Source organism: Bombus huntii, unplaced genomic scaffold (genome assembly GCF_024542735.1).
Source record: "Bombus huntii isolate Logan2020A unplaced genomic scaffold, iyBomHunt1.1 ctg00000062.1, whole genome shotgun sequence".
In the NCBI taxonomy this organism is placed as follows: domain Eukaryota; kingdom Metazoa; phylum Arthropoda; class Insecta; order Hymenoptera; family Apidae; genus Bombus; species Bombus huntii.
The window spans coordinates 242,971-255,377 of record NW_026099323.1 but is presented as its reverse complement, the minus strand read 5'-3'; the positions used below and the strand labels follow the sequence as shown (position 1 = coordinate 255,377).

The 12,407-nt window shown below is 37.8% G+C and overlaps 1 long non-coding RNA gene across 1 annotated transcript; it reads right to left on the bottom strand.

Moving 5' to 3' along the window:
* Window positions 1-873: 873 nt before the first annotated feature.
* On the bottom strand, window positions 874-11,979 carry LOC126876051 (uncharacterized). The gene is made up of 2 exons (XR_007693910.1): window positions 11,164-11,979; window positions 874-1,147 (listed from the first exon to the last, which is right to left on the bottom strand). It is a non-coding gene; the product is annotated as an uncharacterized LOC126876051 (long non-coding RNA).
* Window positions 11,980-12,407: the final 428 nt, after the last annotated feature.

Genomic DNA, 12,407 nt, shown 5'->3' with positions numbered 1-12,407 from the left:
GGCGAAGCGGTCGGTCGGCTTTCCTCCAGGCGTCGGGGGTCCTTCTTCGATTCCAACCTCATCTTTTTGCGGCATTCAGATATCGTATGTCCATATGCACCGCAGTGGCGGCACTTTTCCCGGGGGGTGGGAGACTTGCTTCGTTTATTTCCGGGGCCCGATGATGGCCTCCGTGGCGGAGATGTCCGCCTCTCCTCGTAGAGGAAAGGCTTCATTTCTTTTTGAAATTGTTTCACCGACTTGATATCACTCGTGAGTGCTAGTCGTCTAAAGCGTCTATCGCGCAAGCCCATTAGATAGAGAACGGTGGCGGTAGCTACTTCCTCCATCGTCGAATTACGCCACTTCGAATACAGGAGGGAGATAAGACGGTTTCCGTACGCCCCTGATGATTCGTTCTCCCGCTGTAGTTCCTTGGATACCATGATTAACGAAGAGGCTGCTGTTTCTTGGCCACCGAATTGCGCGGTGAATTGTTCCTTAAAAGCTGGCCATGTGATCTCTTCGCCGTCCATTATTTGCGTAAGCCAATACGCTGCCGGACCCTCCAGGGCGCGGTTCAACGCAGAATATAGCGCAGTGATCTTCAGAGGGTGGTCTCACATAAGCAGGCTAACGGCCGCGCACCAGGCGGCTGGATCAGCGTTCTCGGTTTCGGGGTTAAAGCGCGGTAACGTTACCCTGGTTACCAAGTGTCCCTTCTTCCCCGTTAGCGATCGGATTAGCTCACGTACGATGCTCTTATGATCCCGCATCGACAACGTATGTTCGGATCCCACTTCTGATGTCGAGTAAAGTTCCGAGTCTGGGCACGAGTCGTTCTCGTGGCGGGGGCTTGGGACAGGTAAGGATTCCTCACTGAAGCTATCCATGTTTTCTTTTACACTGAAGTTATTTTTATTGACACACACGAAATTGTTACAGAGTTGACACAAACTCACAATGACCACACACTCGCGACGCTAGTGACAATGGTCTTAGGTTCGATAACGAGTCCGCGGACAACGGGACGGTAGTCGTACGCACTCGCAAAAATCTAAGTCGGATTCTGTGTTGATATTCACTGACCGTAAGGCGTTAATCCCTTTTTGTCGGTGAGGTCGCAAGAGAGAATGACTTTCCGTCCCGGTGATACGCCAGAGGAAAACTAAGACGGGGTGTGTCTAAGGACACGAGATCATCGGATTCGTCGGGGATATCACACATACGGAAAGTAAGGGAAATTGACGTTGCTGCTAATTGGCCAATCTCCATATCGGTAGTTACAAAAGGATGCTTGCCGCCCTTGAGGGAGGGTTGCTAGTGGGAGACATCGTTCGTGGAAAAATAGCTCTCTCCTGTCTTCCCGTAACTGGGACAAAGACTGTGTATCTGTTGAAGGATTCTAGGTAACTAGATATTAGTGTTTATAGCGGTCCTCGGGCTAGCCGATCACGTACTGCGGAGAGGCGTTGACATCTGGTAAACATCCTGTCCGCAGAATAGGATCTGCGTGTGGCGAGCTACGGGACAGAAACCGTTGGAATGTTTACTGCCACGTGCCGCTACAAATCTTTCTTTTAAGGAGAGCTATAGGGTTACTCAATGCCTTTGTTAGATGGAGAGATCGTCCCGTTGACCGCGGCCACGTTCGGCGACTAATTGTCGCCTTGAGCCCAAGCTCATTGTCACAAGTCTCAAACGAATACAATTGGGTAGAGTGACGGCAAAACGTTTAATTACAACTGTAGATTTTAATTACAATGTTTTTATGGATTTACCCGAGGTTTCGGAGGGAAGGCATCGGTGTCCTCTTATCTCCGACATATATGTCGGGTTTACATTAGAATTAGGGGCGTGAAACGAATCTTCGTTTGGGTTACACGTTGTCGTTATGCAATAGAGAAGACATTGACTAGTGCAAATACGATTATTATAGAACCGGACAAGTAACCGTGGTAGTTAGGTACTCGAGAAACTAATGACAATGATCCTAGGTTCAGTAACGAATCCGCGGTCGACGGGATGATAGATGAACGTACTCACAAAATCTAAGTCGGATGCGTGATATTCACTGGTCGTAAAGGGTTACTCCTTTCATCAGTGAGATCGCGAGCGAGAATGCCTTTCCCGTCCCGATGATGCCACAGAGGAAAACTATAATGGGGTGTGTCTAAGGATACGAGATCATCCGATTCGTCGAGAAATTTCGTTCAGAAAGTAAGGGAAATTGGCGTTGCTGCTAATTGGTCAATCTCCATATCGGTGGTTAGAAAAAGATGCTAGTCGCCCTCGAGGGAAAGTTGCTAGAGGGAGACGCCGCTCGTTGAAAAATAGGTCTCCCCTATTTTCCCGTAGTTGGGACAAAGACCGTTTGTCTGTTTGAAGGACTTTAGTTGTCTAAATCTTAAGATTTATGACGGGCCCTCAAGCTAGCAGAACATGTACTGCGGAGACGCATCGACATCGGGCAATCATCTTACCAGAAGAATATGGTCTGCGTGTGGCGAGCCACGGGACTGAAACCGTTGGAATGTTTACTGTCGCGTGTCGCCACGAATATTTATTTTATATGTTATAACGTCGTCCCATATAAGGTATTACGTTATAACGTTATAACATATAACGTAATACGTTATAACGTTATATCATATTACGTAATAAGTTATAACGTTATATATGTCGGAGATGAAAGAAGACCGGAGCCTGTGGAATTTTGGATAATCCCGCAACATTGTAACCTAGAGTCTACTATAGCTGTAATTGAACAATTGTAGTTATTCAATCCGATTGTAATTGTTCGAGAGTTGTGATAATGAGCTTGGGCTCGAGGCGACAGTCAGTCGCCGAACGTAGCCGCGGTCACGGAATGAACGCTTTGCCTAGCAAAGGTATGGAATAATTCTATAGCTCTCCTTAAAGGAAATATTCGTCGCTAGACGCGACAGTAAACATTCCAACGGTTTCTGTCCCGTGGCTCGCCACACGCAGACCCTATTCTTCGAGTAAGATGATTGCCAGATGTCGATGCGTCTCCGCGGTACATGTTCGGCTAGCCCGAGGGCCCGTTATAAATCTTAAGGATTAGTTAACTAAAGTCCTTCAAACAGACAAACAGTCTTTGTCCCAACTACGGGAAGATAGGGGAGACATATTTTTCAACGAGCGGCGTCTCCCACTAGCAACTTTCCCTCGAAGGCGCTAGCATCTTTTTCTAACTACCGATATGGAGATTGACCAATTAGCAGCAACGTCAATTTCCCTTACTTTCTGAACGAAGGCTTTTCTCGACGAATCCGATGATCTCGTGTCCTTAGACACTCCCCATTATAGTTTTCCTCTGTGGCATCATCGGGACGGGAAAGTCATTCTCGCTCGCGATCTCATTGATGAAAGGAATAACTCTTTACGACCAGTGAATATTACGCGTCCGACTTGGATTTTGTGAGTACGTTCATCTATCATCCCGTCGACCGCGGATTCGTTACTGAACCTAGGATCATTGTCATTAGTTTCTCGAGTACCTAACTACCACGGTTACTTGTCCGGTTCTATAATAATCGCATTTGCACTAGTCAATGTCTTCTCTATTGCATAACGACAACGTGTAACCCAAACGAAGATTCGTTTCACACCCCTAACCCTAATTCCAATGTAAACCCGACATATATGTCGGAGATAAGAGGACACCGATGCCTTCCCTCCGAAACCTCGGGTAAATCCGACATATAACATAACGTAATACGTTATAACGTCACCCCATATAACGTAATAAGTTATAACGTCATACCATATAACGTAATACGTTATAATGTTATAACATATAACATAATACGTTGTAACGTTATAACATAGAACGTAATACGTTATAACGTCATCCCATATAACGTAATACGTTATCACGTCATACCATATAACGTAATACGTTATAACGTTATACCATATAACGTAATACGTTATAACGTCATCCCATATAACGTAATACGTTATAACGTCGTCCCATATAACGTAATACGTTATAACGTCATCACATATAACGTAATACGATATAACGTTATACAATATAACGTAATACGTTATAACGTCGTCCCATATAACGTAATACGTTATAACGTCATCCCATATAACGTAATACGTTATAACGTCATAAGATATAACTTATTACGTTATAACGTTATAACATATAACGTAATACGTTATAACGTCGCAAGATATAACGTATTACGTTATAACGTTATAACATATGTCGGATCACGATTCGAATTTTGGGCGCGCGACGACTCTTCATGTGGACTAGCCATCGTTTCACAAAGCCGAGATTTTATTTACACGTATATACAGGTCTATCACTAAGCTTAACAAATAATAAGTACAACTAATAATAAGTCTAACAAACACTAAGCCTAATGAATAATACGATCTACGAATAATTAAATTAAATAATACTATTAGCAATGTTTGAGTTGAAACGAATCCACGGTCACCGGGATAACTCCTTACTAAGCGAAACTAACTTAGACGCAAATGCGATCGTCGAAAATGCTCGATGTATCACTCTCCAAGGCAATCGCAAGAATGTCAGCCTCGTGGAGATTTTTCTCCCTGTACGATTGCATTTTGTTTTCTATACCCGTTTGGAAGCATCGAGAAGGTTCCAAACGCCGTTGCTAGGCACACTCGTTGGAAGCATCGAGAAAGTTCCAAACGCCGTTGCTAGGCAGTTTCTGCCTGGAGTTTTGATTACTATTACAATGTATGTCCCATTGCATCGGCACCTCCGAGGCAACATCACACGTGGCTAGGCCCGCTCTCGAGGCCGCATGCCGCCACAACCACATTTCTCGGAAAACACATACAACCACTCCAGACCTCCGTTAGATAAAACATCCATCCCGTGACCGTGGCTACGTTCAGCGACCGATTGTCACCTCGAACCCAATCTCGCTTATTACAAATCTTAAGCAATTACAACTATAATAAAATCTAGACTAAGGTACTAGAGGATGTTCCCAAAATTTCCAAGGAAAGGCTTCGGCTTTCCTTTCATCTCCGACATATTATATATTATAGCTATAATTTTAGCAGATACTGTTTATCTATTTCGTTTTGCGTGTATTAAGGTCCTCATGGTGTATCGTATAGTAATTAATGCATCAGATTATATACATATTGGTGTTTGTAGGTAACACGTTATACAGAGTGGAGAAGCAGCATCAAATTGTCACGATTGCAAAATAAAATGAGTGAACGGCTGGTGAACGAGCAAAATACTCGTACAATAACAAGTGAATGTAAAGGGAGCTCTAAATTCCAAGAAATTCCATTTTATCAGCCGAACAAAATGTATAATCTGATAATGTTTTGAGGATAGTAAGTTAGGCAGGCGAAAAAAATAGGTGTTAACGATCAAGTATAACAGATACAGTAGTAAATATTCAACAATTTTTCAACCGTAATGTATTTATACACAAATCTGCGTACTTTGTATCAAAGTTTCTGTTGAAAATGACAACGTGAGTTCGTGCTCGCCATCCATATGCAGATGCGTTAGTGATAAGAAATAGTAACTAGAGGATGATGCTAGTTACAATCGATAGATTTAATCGATAGGCTTAAGATGCTTTTTTGTTTTTATCCCTAGTTTTTGTAAGCGTGTGCAATAAAGGCTTTTTTTGGCTCAGAACGGTGTAATAGATTTATCCATTCAATAAAATAATAACTACTCTGATCTTACCTCTGAGTATAGAAATAACAACAGTTTCGATACGTATATTTTTATGTACAGCATGTATAAAAAGTGTCAGGGCGTATAAGTGTCCACTAGCGTGATTTCGGAGGATCGGAGCCTCTGGATCGATTGATTCATGCAAAATTTTGTAAAAATTGACGTTTGCTGGCACCGTATGCTACTTAGCACGAGGATCAAATGGAATTTTACTGGGAAAGTATATTTGGATACCATGATGTGCAAGATATTATTCTTGTATATGTAGGATTTGTATACATTTTAATCAATTTACTTTTTTTAATCAATTTAATCCTCATTTTATCAATAAATCCAATTATTTTGCCATCTATCTCTATTACCGACTATCGAATTGTTCGTTGTTCCAAAAATGTGTTGCGCGCAATTCTGGGCACTATTAAATAAATTTTCATTTAAATAATTGTTTAAATGTTAAAAGACAGAAATAAATTATTTGCAATTTCAACAAGTTTAAATATATTATTTAAAATAATGAGATTAATTGTTATTTACAAATTTTATTTTCTATTTATTCTAAAAGAAAGCTAATAAAATCAGAATCTTTGTTTGAAAGTCTTTTTTCACGCAGTAGATAATTCTGTAATAATGTGAAATCACGCTGATTGCTCCATTCTGTTTATCACGGGCTATCCCACCTGCTAACGAAAACTTGTTGTTTTCTCGTTGATGTCACATTGCTTACTTTCTACCTGACTGCGAAATATAAACTTGTTGCGAATAATCTCGATGTAAGACCCAATGAAATTTCAACGTCATTTCTCCAGAAAACGGTTCAATTGCGACTCATAGCTTATTTTGAAAAGTTGTCAAGTTGGTCCTCGCGATGAGTAGACGTTTGTAAAACTGTATCATCCAGAGTTGTAGAATTAGGGTGGTCCGGTCAAATAAGTGTATTTTTTATATACTCTGTACATATACAGGCTTTTCCAGAATAATTCCATACCGCCAGACAGGATAAGACGTCAAACAAGAAAAAAAACATTTTTCTTTTCTTCAGCTTATTTTTGCGCGTAAACTTTTTGTATTTAAAGCTAAAGTTTGAAATAGTTGTCGATACTCTGTCACACTGAACGTATTTCATTGTAAGCTAGCTCAAGCAAAAACAAAGCCTTATACAAGAAAACTTCATCCTCTTCCTTTGACTTACTTTTGCATACAGAAAAATCTGCAGTCTAAGTGTGCTATCCTGAGATTCCTTGATTATACATATCTTTTCTAAATTTTTCGTTTCTGTTAACAAAACTTCCATAAATGATAAAGTGCAGGTATTCCTAAAGGAAAAAAATGTAAAGAAACTAAAATTAACGCCCAAACACCCAAAATTTCAACATTAACCCGCCATATATATATTGTTAAATATGTAAATTCGCACGTTCGTGGGGAGACGCGATCTCGAGGAAGCGCGCCAACGGGAGTCGTAAATTCCCGTTGCGATTGATTAATCGACGCCACGAATCGTTCGATCCCTTATTTCTTGTGGGATAATAAGGGTAGTTAAATTGACGATAACGCTGCTATTAACAGGTTATTATATATATCGGAGGTGAAAGGAAAACCGGAGTCTTCCCTTTGCAATTTTGAGGAAGCCTTCTAATGCTTTAGCCTAGATTTTATCATAACTGTAATTAAGCAATTGTCATTTGTAATTGTTTGACATTTGTGAAAGCAAAAGTGGGTTCGAGGTGACAACTGGTCGCCGAAAGTAGCCAGGGTCACGGGATAAACGTTTTGCCTGACGAAGGTGTGGATCGGTTGTATTGTTCTCCCTAGAAATCACATAGAATTGTACTTTAGAGATGCTGATATAATGGGACACACGTTGTATTAGGAATCAATCTCCAGACAGAAACAGGTCGTCCCATATAACGTAATACGTTATAACGTCATACCATATAACGTAATACGTTATAAAGTTATATTATGTAAAGTAATACGTTATAACGTTATACCATATATCGTTACATATGTCACGACCGGCATACTTCAAATCCGACGGACTGACGATAGAGATAAAGCACTCGGCGACAATGTATATCGCTGAAGTGCCTAATGAACCATCAACATCCCAACGGTCCTTCCACCGAAGGTTCTAGAAGAAAGAGCACGTGGCAACGATCGCGGACGCCTAGCAAATGCATGGACGGTGGGGATGTTGAGGAATGACAAAAGAAAGTAATCGGATCCGATCGAAAGTAAAATCATAAGAGTCTGTCTTAGAAAGTCACGCCTAGAGTTCGGAAGTAGATTGTAAAGTGTATTGATGTTAGAAAAAAAATAAAGTTTTCTTTTTTTATTTTTTACCTCAAATTCCTTTTTTATTTTGTTATTTTACGTGACACATACATCGACACTCTGTGTTACCACAGATTTTATACGAAATAGTGAAATTGGAAATTGAATACTGTATTCAGAGTTAAAATATAATGCTATATGGAAATGAAATAGCACTTCAAAGACTTGATAGATTTCGTTAATAAAATAAAGCAAAATAAATCTTTAATTCACTCACTACGAATTTATGGTATTGATTAAAATCAATGAATGTAGAGTTACTTCCGATTAAGGGTACAACTGTTATAAATTAAGAGCATAATTACATTGAATTAATGAGAAAATGTTGTTATAAATTATTGGTATAACTGTTAAGAATTAATGATGTAATTGTTTTAGATTAATGGCTTAAATGTTATAAATTAATGGCTTAGAAGGTATAAATGAATAGCTTAAATGTTATAAATTAATAGTTTAAATGTATAAAATAACAGTTTAAATGTTGTACATTATTGGCTTAGATGTTGAAAGTTAATAGCTTAAATGTTATAAATTAATGGCTTAAATGTTATAAATTAATAGTTTAAATGTTATAAATTAATGGCTTAAATGTATAAAATAATAGTTCAAATATTGTAAATTAATGGCTAAGATGTTGTAAATTAATAGCCTAAATGTTATAAATTAATAACTTAAATGTATAAAATAACAGTTCAAATGTTGTAAATTAATGACTTAGATGTTGTAAATTAATAACTTAAATGTTATAAATTAATAGCACAAATGTTGTTGAGAATTGTGGATCTTTGAAGTCGAAATAATGTTATAAGAACACTAAATTTATACTGAGGATTAATTTTAAAATAGTAATATATTTATTTCATGGACGATTTCTTATATATTCATCGATACACACTTGCACGCGTCTCAGCACTTTCTTCTATACCCGACTGTTAACCGACTGAACAGTTTACATTCATCTGTTTTCGAGAAGCCGCGCACACACATACATCCACACGCTGATATTCACATACAAGTATCTCTACTACACATTTAACCCAGTCCAACACAGAAAATTATACATATCTCAACAAATGTTATAAATTAATAGTTTAGACGTTATAAATTAATTGCTTATATGTTATATATTAATGGCTTAAATGTTATAAATTAATAGCTTAAATATTGTAAATTAATTTCTCAAGTATTGTAAATTAATAGCTTAGACGTTATAAATTACTAGTTACAATGTTGTTATTTGATATTTTTTTTTATTTACCTTATATTTAAATTCTTCTTGGATGTTCACTGTCCGGAATTTCAGGCACGAAAGAGCTCGCGCGCGACTTCCGCGTTCCTTATATATCTTGACAAAGTGTCGAGATGTCAATCAAACGTTAACGATCTCTTGACATAGCAAAGGACGGGTTTTCCATTATAACAAAATCAAATTGAACAATTTTAATCGTAATTTTTAATTTTTATCGTAAATTGGCGCCTTCGACGATTTAATACGGTATCCATTTTTATCATTTTAATAGTTTCTACAAACTAAGACTAAATTCACACCTCCTTGATACTAGTTTTCGACTATCAATTAGTTTGAACAAAAAGGGAAAAGAGCCTAACGGCAGTCGATGACGTTACTGTGAAATATGTTATGGTATTTAAATAATCAGCCAGATAAAATTCATATTAATCATTATATTATATTATCGATATTCGTTCATTTACTCGTGCTAATTACAAAATAAAATGTTCTCTTTTCTTGAATAACACCTACATCACCGTCTGCGATATTTAAATTTCTTATTTAATGCTTATTTAAAAGTCAGGTACCTTTTTAATTCCTCTCAAGTTAAACGAGTAAATTTACTCGTTATAGTTGTAACATAAAATGGCTATTTTCTTCAATACCACTTGCATCGCTGTACGTGATACAAATATTAATTATGTATCGAATAATATGTACCAATTGGCTGTAATCGCGGTTAGGTATTTCTTCGTTTGATCTATCAAGAGATCTATTAGGCTATTAGAGAAACACTTATTGATTCCTCAAAGATGTATCTTAACTTAAATCTTAAAGATTAACTAAATGATTATATTTGATTAGTATTCGACAGTGTCTAACATATTCAGCCATCTTCTTTTATAATTGATACTGCTCGGATCAATTATTTTATAATAAATTGCAGATTATGCCACGGTATATTATAAGATATTTGTCTATAGCTCTTTTTTTCTAATTCATTGATTTTATTATTAGTCTCGTTGGTTTTTCCTGTGAGTATCTGCTGTACGTACATTGGAAATACATAATGGATACGTACATTATATATATATTTTAAAATATAAAAATAAAAAATTAACAATACTATTATAAATATTGCTATTATAATTAATTAATAATAATTTAATTAGATAATTAAATTAAAATAATTTATAAATATTTAACGTAATAAAATAAAATTTTTTAATAAAATTGATAAAAATTGAATTATCTTGTATATAAGTATATATTAATATATAATTATTAATTTTAAATATATTAATTTTAAAATCTTTATACATACATTTAATTTTATAAAAAAATTAAAATATAAATATAAATATTTTAACTTTAAATTAAAAAAAATGTATTATATATAATTAATTATTTATATATAAAAATTAATATAAATTATAAATATTTTATTATCTTGAGATATATAATTAAATTATTATTAATAATAGGTAATATTAATTTATAATTACTTATTTATTTATATATATATATACGTCGGGTTTACATTAGAATTAGGGTTAGGGGCGTGAAACGAATCTTCGTTTGGGTTACACGTTGTCGTTATGCAATAGAGAAGACATTGACTAGTGCAAATACGATTACCATAGAACCGGACAAGTAACCGTGGTTATTAGATATTCGAGAGACTAATGACAATGATCCTAGGTTCAATAACGAATCCGCGGACAACGGGACGGTAGTCGTACGCACTCGCAAAAAATCTAAGTCGGATTCTGTGTTAATATTCGCTGACCGTAAGGAGTTAATCCTTTTTTGTCGATGAGACCGCAAGAGAGAGAGACTTTCCGACCCGGTGATACGCCAGAGGAAAAATATGACGGGGTGTGTCTAAGGACACGAGATCATCGGATTCGTCGGGGACATCCTACGTTCGGAAAGTAAGGGAAATTGACGTTGCTGCTAATTGGCCAATCTCCATATCGGTAGTTAGAAAAGGATGCTAGCCGCCCTTGAGGGAGGGTTGCTAGTGGGAGACGTCGTTCGTGGAAAAATAGGTCTCTCCTGTCTTCCCGTAACTGGGACAAAGACTGTGTATCTGTTGAAGGATTTTAGGTAACTAGATATTAGTGTTTATGACGGTCCTCGGGCTAGCCGATCGCGTACTGTGGAGACGCGTCGACATCTGGTAAACATCCTGCCCGGAGAATAGGATCTGCGTGTGGCGAGCTACGGGACAGAAACCGTTGGAATGTTTACTGCCATGTGCCGCTACAAATCTTTCTTTTAAGGAGAGCTATAGGATTACTTAATGCCTTTGTTAGATGGAGAGTTCGTCCCGTTGACCGTGTGACACCAATTACCTCTCAGAGAAAAGACATCGACTCCCGACTGTCGGACGCCAACGCCGCGACGCATCTTAGTCCCCATCAGAGATAAGGCCCCAACCCCGACTTTCGGACTCCTTGGAATCCACACCAAACCCCCCAACATCCCCAAGCCAGGGTGTATATAAGCCGAGACTTCACCCAGCCCGGGGAGTTCTCGTTCTAGTTGCTGTTCTTGTACAACACCCCTTTCTCTGTTCAACGTTATTCTACTGTAAGTGCCAAAGTCATAATAAAGTTCGATAAAAGAGAATTAATAGTTGGGCTACGACTCAGCTTTCTTTTCTCTCGCAACCCAAGTACCAACTTTACGTGACATTTTGGCGATCCGTGCCCGGATCCATCAACTTCAAGGAAACGAAATTACGCATTTCGGCATACGTGCATCATTGACGATTGAGGGATCAGCGGACCTCTGCAGATCAGCTCACTTTACGTGAAAACGACTTCTACGGAAAGCGGACTACGGTCATCACCAAAACTGAAACTGGTCACGAAAAGAAGAATATTCAGGTAAAGAACTGGATTCTTTTAAATATTATATACTCGTCACAATAGCTTCGCTAGTACAGACTCCAACAACAGTACAATAACCACTATGAGCAAAAAATCAGAAGACACATCTTCTGTTAGCCCTATGGCTACTGGTGTGGATCCAAGTATTCGGGCCATACTAGACGCTATGCAGAAGCAGAACGAAATCAAGTTAAGAAAACTGTTAAAGGAGACTATTAAAGCAGCGACTAGTCGGAGTTAT